Here is a 12044-nt window from a genome sequence, read left to right on the forward strand (position 1 = left end):
CGCCAAGGAAGTCCCTCCCAGCACTTGTCTCAGCTGCAATGTGACTGACTTCAAGAACAGAGGCTGTGACTTCTCAGAATTCTATTCCTAAACCCCCAAGGGTGTCTTAAGTGCGCAGGCGGATGCAACCTCGGTGTGACGATGTTCAGACTTCTTAAGGACCCTGATGGTCTGGTCTCTCTGCCCTCTGCTCCCAACAGAGCAGGTTCACTGGGTTGTGTATGTTCACGTATGGATCCCTCATGAAAGGCGGGTGCTCTCCTCCAGGTCCGGGAATCGCTCTGTTTCGTTTCCTGTTCTGTGTCGTCTTCACCTCCATAGCGTCCTCCCCAGCCTCACTAAGCAGGGAAGAAATACAAGAAATCACAGAAGATGAGAATGATAAGTGGAACATAATAGGAATACATATCAATAATGTATAGTAAATATATATGATGTATCAACATGTGTCAAATATACATACGTGTATTCAGAGACAATATGTACTTTTGCAAAGTGGGTTTGTTACAGAGTTGAGTGTGGCTTTTTTATCTAGTCTCACACTCAGCCTTTTTAATCAGAAAGGTTGTACCATTTACCACCAACTTTTTGTTTTCTGCTTGTGTCGTGCATTCTGTTTTTTTTTTCCCTCTGTTCCTCCACTTTTGCTTAAACTGAGAATTTTTTATGATTTTACTTCACTGTTAGCTTGTTAGCTATACCTCTTTGTTTTATTTTTACAGTGTTGCACTAACGTTTACAGTATGCGTTTTAACTTGTCGCAGTCTACATTTGAATGATACTTTACCACATCATGTATAAGAAACTTACAACAATCTGTTTCTGTTTGCCTTCTGTACCTAGTTCTTTGTGCTTCTGTTGCCATACATCTTTCATATATGTTTAAAATGCTACAATACATAATTATTTTGCATTAAGCATTTATATGTAAAAGAAACTTCAAAATGAGAAGAAAATATTTTTATATTCACCCCAGTAGTTACCATTTCTGTCACCGTTCCTTTGCATAAATCCAAATTTCTATCTGAGATAATTCTTCTTAAAGAGCTTCCATTAATATTTCCTGTGGTGCAGATCTCCTAGCAGTGAATTCTGTCTGCATTTGTTGTTTGTTTGGAAAATTCTTTACTTTGCCTTCATTTTTTGAAAGATGTTTCATCTGAGTGTAGAATTTTAGGTTGACATATTCTTTCAGCCCTTGGAAGATTTTGTTCCGTTGTCCAGAATAATGCAAGCCAGAAGACAACAAGTTTGTGGGATTTGTTATCTTTTTCCTCTGGATGTAACTTTTTTTTCCCTCTGGATGCTTTTAAGAGTTTCTTTTGTTGCTGATTTTTAGGAAATTGTGCTTTCTTGGGGTTTTCTCTGGTGTTTATCCTGCATAGGGTTTGTTTAGCTTCTCGGATCTATTTTACCTTTTTAAAACCTAGAATTTTCCAACAGATTTGATCTTGAAATCTTTGCTTTAAATGTGACATTGTCATCTTTAAGAGCTACTGTTTTAGAAATGAGCACTAAAATGAACACAGTCTACTTTGGGAAACGAAGATAAAAATCAGTGTTTATAATTTTTGCGTGATTCTAAGTTTCTGTTGACTCTTTGGACCACAGAGAGTTGGGTTCCCCAGAAAGTTCTCAGACACCCGCCCTGGTAGTGTGCAGAGTGTGTCCACATCATTAGCTTGTGAATGAAGTTTCATCAGTAGCTGTCTGGGTAACTGCCAGCTTTATGGGCGTGCTGCAATAGTAACCATTTCCTCCATCTCAAATATAGGTCAAAAAGTTTACCAAAACCTTTCTCACATTTTGTACAGTAATGATCTATTGACACATTAACGCACAGGAAAGGGGAGTTGATGACACACCCAAGATGACCGTCTACAGATAACAGTACTGAAATGTTATGTCCAAAACACATTCAAACTCTACATTTTTTGTACGCATTGGACAACAAATATTACCATTTAACCGTGGAGACTTCTTTTAAAATAATTTTTTCAGGGCTACTGATTTTTTTTTAACTTTTATTTTATTTATTTATTTCTTTTTGGCTGCGTTGGGTCTTCATTGCTGCGCGAGGGCTTTTCCCTAGTTGCGGCGAGTGGGGGCTACTCTTCGTTGCGGTGCGCGGGTTTCTTGTTGCGGAGCATAGGCTCTAGGCGCGTGGGCTTCAGTAGTGTGGCACGCAGGCTCAGTAGTTGTGGCGCACGGGCTTAGTTGCTCCGCGGCATGTGGGATGGGATCTTCCTGGACCAGGGCTCGAACCCGTGTCCCCTGCATTGGCAGGTGGATTCTTAACCACTGCGCCACCAGGGAAGCCCGACCATGCAGGCTTTTAAAATTTATTTATTTATTTATGGCTGTGTTGGGTCTTCGTTTCTGTGCTAGGGCTTTCTCTAGTTGTGGCAAGCGGGGGCCACTCTTCATCGCGGTGCGCGGGCCTCTCGCTATCGCGGCCTCTCTTGTTGCGGAGCACAGGCTCCAGACGCGCAGGCTCAGCAATTGTGGCTCACGGGCCTAGTTGCTCCGCGGCATGTGGGATCTTCCCAGAGCAGGGCTCGGACCCTTGTCCCCTGCATTGGCAGGCGGATTCTTAACCACTGCGCCACCAGGGAAGCCCGACCATGCAGGCTTTTTAAATTTATTTATTTATTTATGGCTGTGTTGGGTCTTCGTTTCTGTGCGAGGGCTTTCTCTAGTTGTGGCAAGCGGGGGCCACTCTTCATCGCGGTGCGCGGGCCTCTCGCTATCGCGGCCTCTCTTGTTGCGGAGCACAGGCTCCAGACGCGCAGGCTCAGCAATTGTGGCTCACGGGCCTAGTTGCTCCGCGGCATGTGGGATCTTCCCAGACCAGGGCTCGAACCCGTGTCCCCTGCATTGGCAGGCAGACTCTCAACCACTGCGCCACCAGGGAAGCCCCATGCAGGCTTTTTAAAAGGAAGATCTTTTAGGATGTTATTTGGTTTTAATTTATAGCTTTCTGTTGTTTTTATGGTGTATATGCTTATTCTTAAAGAATATTAAAGGTTAGGCCTTTGGAATTTATGCACAAAATTAGTATTTATCATTAAGAAAAAATTCAAAACATTTTTTCTGTGTCATAAATAGAACTTTAACAGAGAAGGGATCCCTTTAGTGTTGTCTCTTCGAGTTTACGCATAAACAGAGAAGGGTGCACTCTTAACCATAGTGGCAAAAAAATAAATAATCCACCTAAATAAAGGGTATTCCAAAAATAGATTTTTTAAAAAAGATGAGATGATAAGAAATGAGATGATTAATGCACTGTGACCTTTCACCTCACACTACCCATTTTCCTAGTTGGGTGAGTGAAAAGAGAAATGAGGATGATGGCCTGATTTTAATTCCCAATGGATAAAGGCTCATCTAGAAGTGTCCTACTTCTTGACACTATTATGATATTAAAAGTAACATTTATTTTTGTAAGTCATTACCAGCTTGGCACACTTGCATTCATTTTCGTCAAGTACTGTCATCTTTAATTTTTATTTATTTATTTATTTATTTATGGCTGTGTTGGGTCTTCGTTTCTGTGCGAGGGCTTTCTCTAGTTGTGGCAAGTGGGGACCACTCTTCATCGCGGTGCGCGGGCCTCTCACTATCGCAGGCTCTCCTGTTGCGGAGCACAGGCTGCAGACGCGCAGGCTCAGTAGTTGTGGCTCACGGGCCCAGCCGCTCCGCGGCATGTGGGATCTTCCCAGACCAGGGCTCGAACCCGTGTCCCCTGCATTGGCAGGCAGATTCTCAACCACTGTGCCACCAGGGAAGCCCCAAGTACTGTCATCTTTAGATTTCAAGCTTCCAAAGTCTAAAGAAATGCACGTTGGTTTTATATTCTCTTGGGGAACCTACAGTCTTCCAACAGCAGAACCTCCCTTTATTGGACTGTCTAGCAACTGATGTATTCAAAGTCAATCAGAAAGTTGTCTTTAAAATTTCAGCATATTTCTGAAAAGTAGGAAATTTGGGAGAGTTGGCCAAACCATAGCATATTGTACATGGAGTGTCATTATCTAGGTGGATACCTGGGTACATGGAGGAGCCAGATGAGGAAAGGTGGTTCACAAAATTTCTGCTGCCTACGGTTCAGAGCCATGAGAAAATCGTAACAGGAGAGAGATAATTTAGTGTATGTGAACCCCTGGTATGACACTGTTAGTGGTGGTTCCTGGGTATATCATTGAAAACACATTGTGAGATTCTGGTAGGAAGGATTCTTTCATTGTTTATTAAAAGGATCACATAACTTACAGCACTTAGAACAGAGCCAGGCGGATAATAGATGCAATTATGTGTAAACTGTTTTTATTGTTTTTTTCTTTTCCATTATAGTTTATTATAGGACATTGAATATAGTTCCCTGTACTTTGTAGAAGGACCTTGTTGTTTATCTGTTTTATATATAGTAATGTGTATTTGCTAATCACAAAGTCCTAATTTATCTCCCCCCGAACCCTGCGCCTGCCAAATCCCCTTTGGTAACCATAAGTTTGTTTTCTACGTCTGTGAGTCTGTTTCTGTTTTGTAAATAAGTTCATTTGTATCGTAGTTTAGATTCCACATATAAATGGTATATAATATTTGTCTTCCTCTGTCTGACTTAATTTACTTCGTATGATAATCTCTAGGTCCATCCATGTTGTTGTAAATAGCATTATTTCGTTCTTTTTTATGTCTGAGTAATATTCCATTGTGTGTGTGTGTGTGTGTGTGTGTGTGTGTGTGTGTGTGTGTGTGTGTACGTACGTACGTATGTACCACACCTTCTTTATCCGTTCATCTGTTGATGGACACTTAGGTTGCTTCCATGCCTTGGCTATTGTAAATAGTGCTGCAATGAACATTGGGTTGCATTTATCTTTTTGAATTAGCCTTTTTTGCAGATATATGCCCAGGAGTAGGATTGCTGCATCATGTGGTAACTCTATTTTTAGTTTTTTAAAGAATCTTCATACTGTTTTCCATAGTGGCCACACCAATTTACATTCCCACCAACAGTGTAGGAGGGTTCCCTTTTCTCCACACCCTTGCCAGCATTCATTATTTGTAGACATTTTAATGATGGCCATCCTGATCTGTGTGAGGTGATACCTCATTATAGTTTTGATTTGAATTTGTCTAATAATTAGCAATGTTGAGCATCTTTTCATGTGCTTATTGGCTGTATGTATGTCTTCTTTGGAAAAATGTCTATATAGGTCTTCCACCTATTTTTTGATGGAGTTGTGTTTTTTTAATTGAGTTGTATGAGCTGTTTGTATATTTTGGAAATTAAGCCCTTGCCAGTCTCATCATTTGCAGATATTTTCTCCCAGCCCATAGGTTGTCTTTTTGTTTTGTTTATGGTTTCCTTTGCTGTGCAAAAGCTTATAAGTTTGAGTAGGTCCCATTTGTTTTTTTCTGTTTTTATTTCTATTGCCTTGGGAGACTGACCTAAGGCAACACTGGTATGATTTATGTCAGAGAATTTTTTGCCTATACTCTCTTTTAGGACTTTTATGGTATCATGTCTTATATTTAAGTCTTTAAGGCATTTTGAGTTTATTTTTGTGTATGGTGTGATGGTGTGTTCTAACTTCCTTGATTTACATGTGGCTGTCCAACTTTCCCAGCACCTCTTGCTGAAGAGAATGTGTTTTCTCCATTGTATATTCTTGCCACTTTTGTGGAAGATTAATTGACCGTAGCTGTGTGGGTTTATTTCTAGGGTCTCAATTCTGTTCCATTGATCCGTATGTCTGTTTTTGTATCAATACCACACTGTTTTGATTACTGTAGCTTTGTAGTATTGCCTAAAGTGTGTGAGGGTTCTGCCTCCTCCTTTGTTTTTTTTTTTTCGTCAGGATTGCTTTGGCAATTCTGGGTCTTTTACGGTTTCATATAAATTTTTGGATTATGTGTTCTACTTCTGTGAAAAATGTCATGGGTACTTTTATAGGGATCACATTAAATCTGTAGATTGCTTTGGGTAGTATTCTGTAGTATTGCTTTGGGTAGTAATCCATAGTATTGCTTTGGGTAATCTGTAGTATTGCCATTTTAACAGTATTAATTCTTCCAATTCAAGAGCATGGGATGTCTTTGCATTTCTCGGAATCATCTTCAATTTCCTTTAACAGTGTTGTATAGTTCTCAGCCTATAAGTCTTTCACCTACTTGATCAGGTTTATTCCTAAATATTTTTTGTGAAGCGATTTAAAAGGGATTGTTTATTGTTTTTTTGGTTTGTTTTTATTTATTTATTTATTTTACTTTCCCTTTCTGATACTTCATTGTTAGTGTAAAGAAGTGCAAAAGATTTCTGTATGTTAATCTTGTATCCTGCTACCTTGCTGAATTCGTTTATCAGTTCTAGTAGTTTTTGCATGGAGTCTTTAGGGTTTTCTATATATAATATCATGTCATCTGCATGTAATGATAATTTAATCTCTTCCCTTGCAATTTGGATACCTTTTATTTCTTTTTCTTGTCGGATTGCTGTGGCTAGGACTTCCAGTACTATGTTGAATAGATGTGGTAGAGTCGGCATCCTTGTTACAGATATTAGCAGAAAGACTTTCAGCTTTTCACCATTGAATATTATGTTGGCTGTGGGTTTGTCATAAATAACTTTTATTATGTTGATATGTTCCCTCTGTACCCACTTCGGTAAGGGTTTTTATCATGAATGGATGTTGAATTATGTCAAATGCTTATTCTGCATCTGTAGAGATGATCATGTGGTTTTTGTCTTTTCTTGATGTGATGTATCACATTGATTGATTTGTATATGTTGAACCATCCTTGTGACCCTGGGATGAATCCAACTTGATTATGGTATATGATTTTTTTTATGTGTTGTTGAATTCGGTTTGCTCATATTTTGTTGAGAATTTTTGCATCCATATTCATTGAAGATATTGGCCTGTAATTTTCTTTTTTGGTAGTGTCTTTGGTTTTGGTATCAGGGTGATGGTGACTTCATAGAATGTCTTCAGGAGTGTTTCTTCCTCTTTACCCTCTTGGAAGAGTTTGAAAAAGATCGGTATAAGTTTTTCTTTGTATGTTTGGTAGAATTCCCCAGTGAAGCCATTCGGTCCTGGAATTTGTTTGCAGGGAACTTTTTAAAAATTATAGATGCTATTTCACTTCCGGTGACTGGTCTGTAAAAGTATCTATTTCTTCTTGATTTAGTTTTGGCGGGCTGTATGTTTCTAGAGACTTGTCCATTTCTTCTAGGTTGTCCGGTTTGTTGGCATATAATTGTTCATAGTGTTCTCTTGTGGTTTTTTTTAGATTTCTGCAATATCAGATGTTATTTCTCCTCTCTCATTTCTTATTTTGTTTATTTGGGTCCTCTCTTTTTTCTTCTTGGTGAGCCTGGCCAGAGGTTTGTTGATTTTTGTTTACCCTTTCAAAAAACCAGTTTTTGGTTTTATTGAGTTTTTCTATTGTTTTATAAATCTCTATTTTATTTATTTCCTCTCTGATCTTTATTATTTCCTTCTTTCTGCTGACTTTAGGTTTTGTTTGTTCTTCTTTTTCTAATTCTTTTAGGTGGTAGGTTAGGTTGTTAATCTGAGATTTTTTCCTTACTTTTTGAGGAAGGCCTGTATTGCTGTGAACTTCCCTCTTAGGATTTCTTTTGCAGCATCCCCAAGATTTTGTGTGGTTGTGTTTTCGTTGTCATTTGTCGCAAGGTATTTTTTAATTTCCTCTTTGATTTCATCGTTGACCCATTGGTTTTTTTAGTAGCATGTTTAGTCTCCATGTAATCGGTTTTTCCTCATTTTGGTTTCTGTGGTTCAATTCTAGTTTCATGCTGTTGTGGTCAGAAAAGATGCTTGAAATAATTTCTATTCACCTTAAATTTGTTGAGGCTTGTTTTGTGTCCTAGTATGCGGTCTGTCCTAGAGAATGTTCCATGTGCACTTGAAAAGAATGTGTATTCTGGGGATTTTTTGGATGTAATGTCCTGAAAATATCAATTTTTGTCTAATTGTTCTATTGTTCAGGATCTCTGTTGCCTTATTGATTTTCTGTCTGGAAGATCTGTCCATTGATATCATTGGGGTGTTAAAGTCTCCTACTATTATTGTATTCCCATCAATTTCTCCCTTTATGTCTGTTAGTATTTGTTTTATGTATTTAGGTGCTCCTTTTTATTGTTTTTCAATAACTTTAACCCAGGGTTACCAATCCTATTGAACGTGGAAAATTGGATCACAGAACTGTTTTTCATGTGGTGATACTAAACACATACTAACAATCTGGAAAACATCATTCTGAAGAACATGCTTTGGGAAGCTCTCTCCTACTTCTTTGAAAGCTCCATTTGCTTGGCTTCCAAGTTCCTGTGGTTCTAGGCTTTCCTGGCAGCAGCCGTGCATGTCATTGTCCCCATTTTATGGATGATGATGTAGAGACAATTGCTGAAAAGGCCTGCTGCCCCAGGCATCTTTCCCACCTGTCCTTCATGGTGTGTTAGATTCTGAGGGTTAGGAATGCTGTGGTGACTTAGCAGGGTGGTTCTGGTAGAGGACTCTTTGAAGTTGCAGTCAAGACATCAACCAGAGCTGCAGGTATTTGATGGTCTGTCTGATTGGTATTGGATGATCCAGTGCGATGGTGGCTCTCATGTGGCTGGAATGTGGTGCTGGCTGCTTGCTGCAGGCCTCAGTTCTGCTCCATGCTGACCTCTCCACCAGCAGTTAAAGGAATTTAATTGTACACATTTGATTCACTTTTATCAGGAGATATAATCAATATGTATATAGTTAAGCATTTCATTTATGATCAATAAAAATGTAGGTTTATCCTGAATTTTCACTTAGTGAGCCATATGGACTATTCGTTTTGTTCCACAGATTTGGGCAACCAAGAAGGAAGCATTATGACAATCTATGAAAATATCCCCTAGATAATTATTTTTGAATCTAAGCCCTGTGTGAAACTGTTGCTTCACCTTCTAATATTTCACAGTAAGAATCAGGCAGAAGTCATAAAGAGATGAACTTAGTGAGTCTAAAATCTGTTCTGTTAAAATAAAGTTTCTTGGCATTATTGGCATTTGGGGGCTGATCAGTCTTCCGTGCAGGGAGGCTGTTCTGTGAGTTGTAGATGCTTAGCGCTATTCCTGGTCTCTACCCACTAGGCGCCAGTAGCTCCCCTCCTCCACTTGTGATGACCGAAAGATGTCTCCAGACATTGTCTAATATCCTACAGTCCCCTGGGGCAGAGAGCACAGCCATCCTTGGTTGAAAACCACTGTGTTAAAATAAGACACACCATGATAGTTCCATGCTTCTATTAGGGGTTACATATCAGATATCCATATCAGATATCAGTGTGAGAAGGTACCTGGATAGCCGAGAGTCAACTCAAGGTGTCCTGAGAAACCAGAAGTGCAGGCAATTCCCAACTCAAAACCTTGGAGCCTGACTACCTCAGGGGAGGGAGAAGGATTTAGAATGATAGCCAGGGCTGCAGGCAAAACAAAACCAATCCAGCACCTCTGGTTGCCCTGATAGACTTTTCAAAGCTTCTGAGTGGAAGAGTAATTTGGTTTGCCCCAAGGAGAGCGACACTGCACTATTCCTTGTCTCTGGCAAAGTGATGTAGAACAATACATACCCAAGGGATGGAAAACAGGGGCTCGAACACATTCCTGGATATCAGTGTTCCTAACAGCAGTATTCACAGGAGCCAAATGCTCATCAACTGGTGGATGGAAAGGTACACAAAAGGCAGTCCATGCGTTCAACAGAATAGTGTTCAGCCATACAAAGGAATGAGGTACTGATACATGCTACATTGTGGACGAACCTTGAAAACGTTACGCTAAGTGAAAGAAGCCAGACACAAAGAACGTATTGTATGATTCCATTTATATGAAATGTCCAGAACAGGCAAATCTGCAGAGACAGAAAGCAGGCTGGTGGTTGCCTGGGCTGGGGGAGGGGGGAGGGGGATTGAGGACTGACCACTTAATGGGCCCAAGGTTTCCTTTTGGGGTGATGTAAATGTTTTGAGACTTGACATAGGGGATGATTGCACAGCATTGTGAATATACTAAAGGCTTTACACCTCCTGTGTGGAAGGACTATTAGTCATTGTCTACACCATTCCATGCCAAGAACTGACAGCAACCAGAAAATGAGTCCTTTTTATATTTATTACTACCTTTGAGAATAAAGAATGTATTGCATTTGTTAAAATCATTTGCGTTTCAGACTTCCCTGGTGGTCCAGTGGTTAAGACTTTGCCTTCCAGTGCAGGGGGTGTGGGTTCGATCCCTGGTCAGGGAGCTAAGATCCCACATGCCTCGCGGCCAAAAAACCAAAACATAAAACAGAAGCAATATTGTAACAAATTCAAAAAGACTTAAAAAAGGTAGGGGGGGGGGTACTTTCCTGGTGGTCCAGTGGCTAAGACTCCGTGCTCCCAATGCAGGGGCCCTGGGTTTGATCCCTGGTCAGGGAACTTAGATCCCACATGCTGCAACTAAGAGTTCGGATGCCGCATGCTGCAACGAAGATCCTGCATGCCGCAACGAAGATCCCATGTGCCACAACTAAGACCTGGCACAGCCAAATAAATAAATAAATATTTTTTAAAAAAACATTTGCATTTCACACAAATCTTTTTCAGCACGTGAATTTTTGCCAGCACTGTTTATTGATAGTGGTTCTATTTAGGTGTTAATAATGGAAAAATCAGGACTGACCAGGGATAGGAAGGTCAGGTTTCTCACTTTAACTTATTATTTCTAGTAATAAACTAATTAATTTTGACATGTTGCATAACCAGAATGTTATTAACCAGTCATATTTCACATTTTTTGTGTTTATAACACAGATGATGTTAATTACATGTACTGAATTTAACAACTTATATCAAAGATAACCTTCAATTTGTGAGTTACCATCTGTTTTGGACCAGAGAATAGGAATTTGATACTAAAGCTTTTTCCTGAACAGCTTGTAATGAGAGCTGTTTATATATTAATTACTTAATTGAATTATTATGGATTTTAATGTTTTAATTTTCAGGCAGTTTGGGGCTTATTGTGGTGACATCTGCTCATATTTTGATACTTTATGGTATTTAGCAGTTTCATCATAAGGCTATTTTGGGTTTACAACCCAATCCTGAAAATAATTTGCTGTCTGCTTCAGGTTACTGTAAGGAGTATCGTCCTATTTCATCTCCACTACCGAGTTTTTTTCATAATGAAATGTATTTTTATTTTATAAGCAAAGTCAGTATTCCCTTGTGCCTGCTTCAGTCTGATACCCTTTAATTTCTATTCAAAGAGCTATAGAGGAATTTTGTTTAAATCTTATTATTTTCCTTCAGTGGTAGATTTTTTCAGTTGTCCTGGTTTTATCTTATATATCCTTATGTTGTTTAAAAATGTACTGTAATGAAACTTAAGGGCCTATGAACCTGCTTGTAGAATCCTTTTAATCTCCTTTCTTTGAACAGTGTAACTATAAACATGACTCAGTGGGAGTAATTTACTTGAATTTCCTTAAAACATTTCAAGAGGTTCTGTATAAATTCACTAATAAGAAACACCTTCATTCATAGCCTCACTTATGGATTTGAATTATATTAAACCTGGCGCCTTTTTATTATCACTTAAGACTATTGAACAAGAATTCAGAGAAAACGACAGGCATTTAATTTCCTTAGTTCTTGAGCTTGTAGATAATTTAAACCCTGTAGGAGACTGGATTCACTCACAACTGAAGACAATTTATGAGGAAGAAGGTAAATATCATTAAGTAGATCCTGGTTGACTGCTTAGTGTTTATACTGACTGAAAAATAAGAATGAGTTTTTGATATGAAGGATTATCTTATGAGATATACCCCTGGCTTCTTCAGAAATCCATGCAAGTGGAACACCTGTGAAATGAAAATGTAGGAAAACAATAATGGAAAAGTTGAGAGTCAGTGCTTGCTTTCGCTTTATTTTAGGGAAGCCAAAAAAGGGAAAAAAGATTCTAATGTTTCTGTGTTTTTTTGAGCACATAAAAG

General features: G+C 39.1%; 1 protein-coding gene across 5 annotated transcripts in view; it reads left to right on the top strand.

The window, feature by feature from the left end:
• TBL1X (transducin beta like 1 X-linked) overlaps positions 1-12044 on the top strand; it is a 223459-nt gene that overhangs the window by 141953 nt on the left and 69462 nt on the right. The window lies entirely within an intron of this gene.

This window comes from Balaenoptera acutorostrata, chromosome X, assembly GCF_949987535.1.
Source record: "Balaenoptera acutorostrata chromosome X, mBalAcu1.1, whole genome shotgun sequence".
NCBI lineage: Eukaryota > Metazoa > Chordata > Mammalia > Artiodactyla > Balaenopteridae > Balaenoptera > Balaenoptera acutorostrata.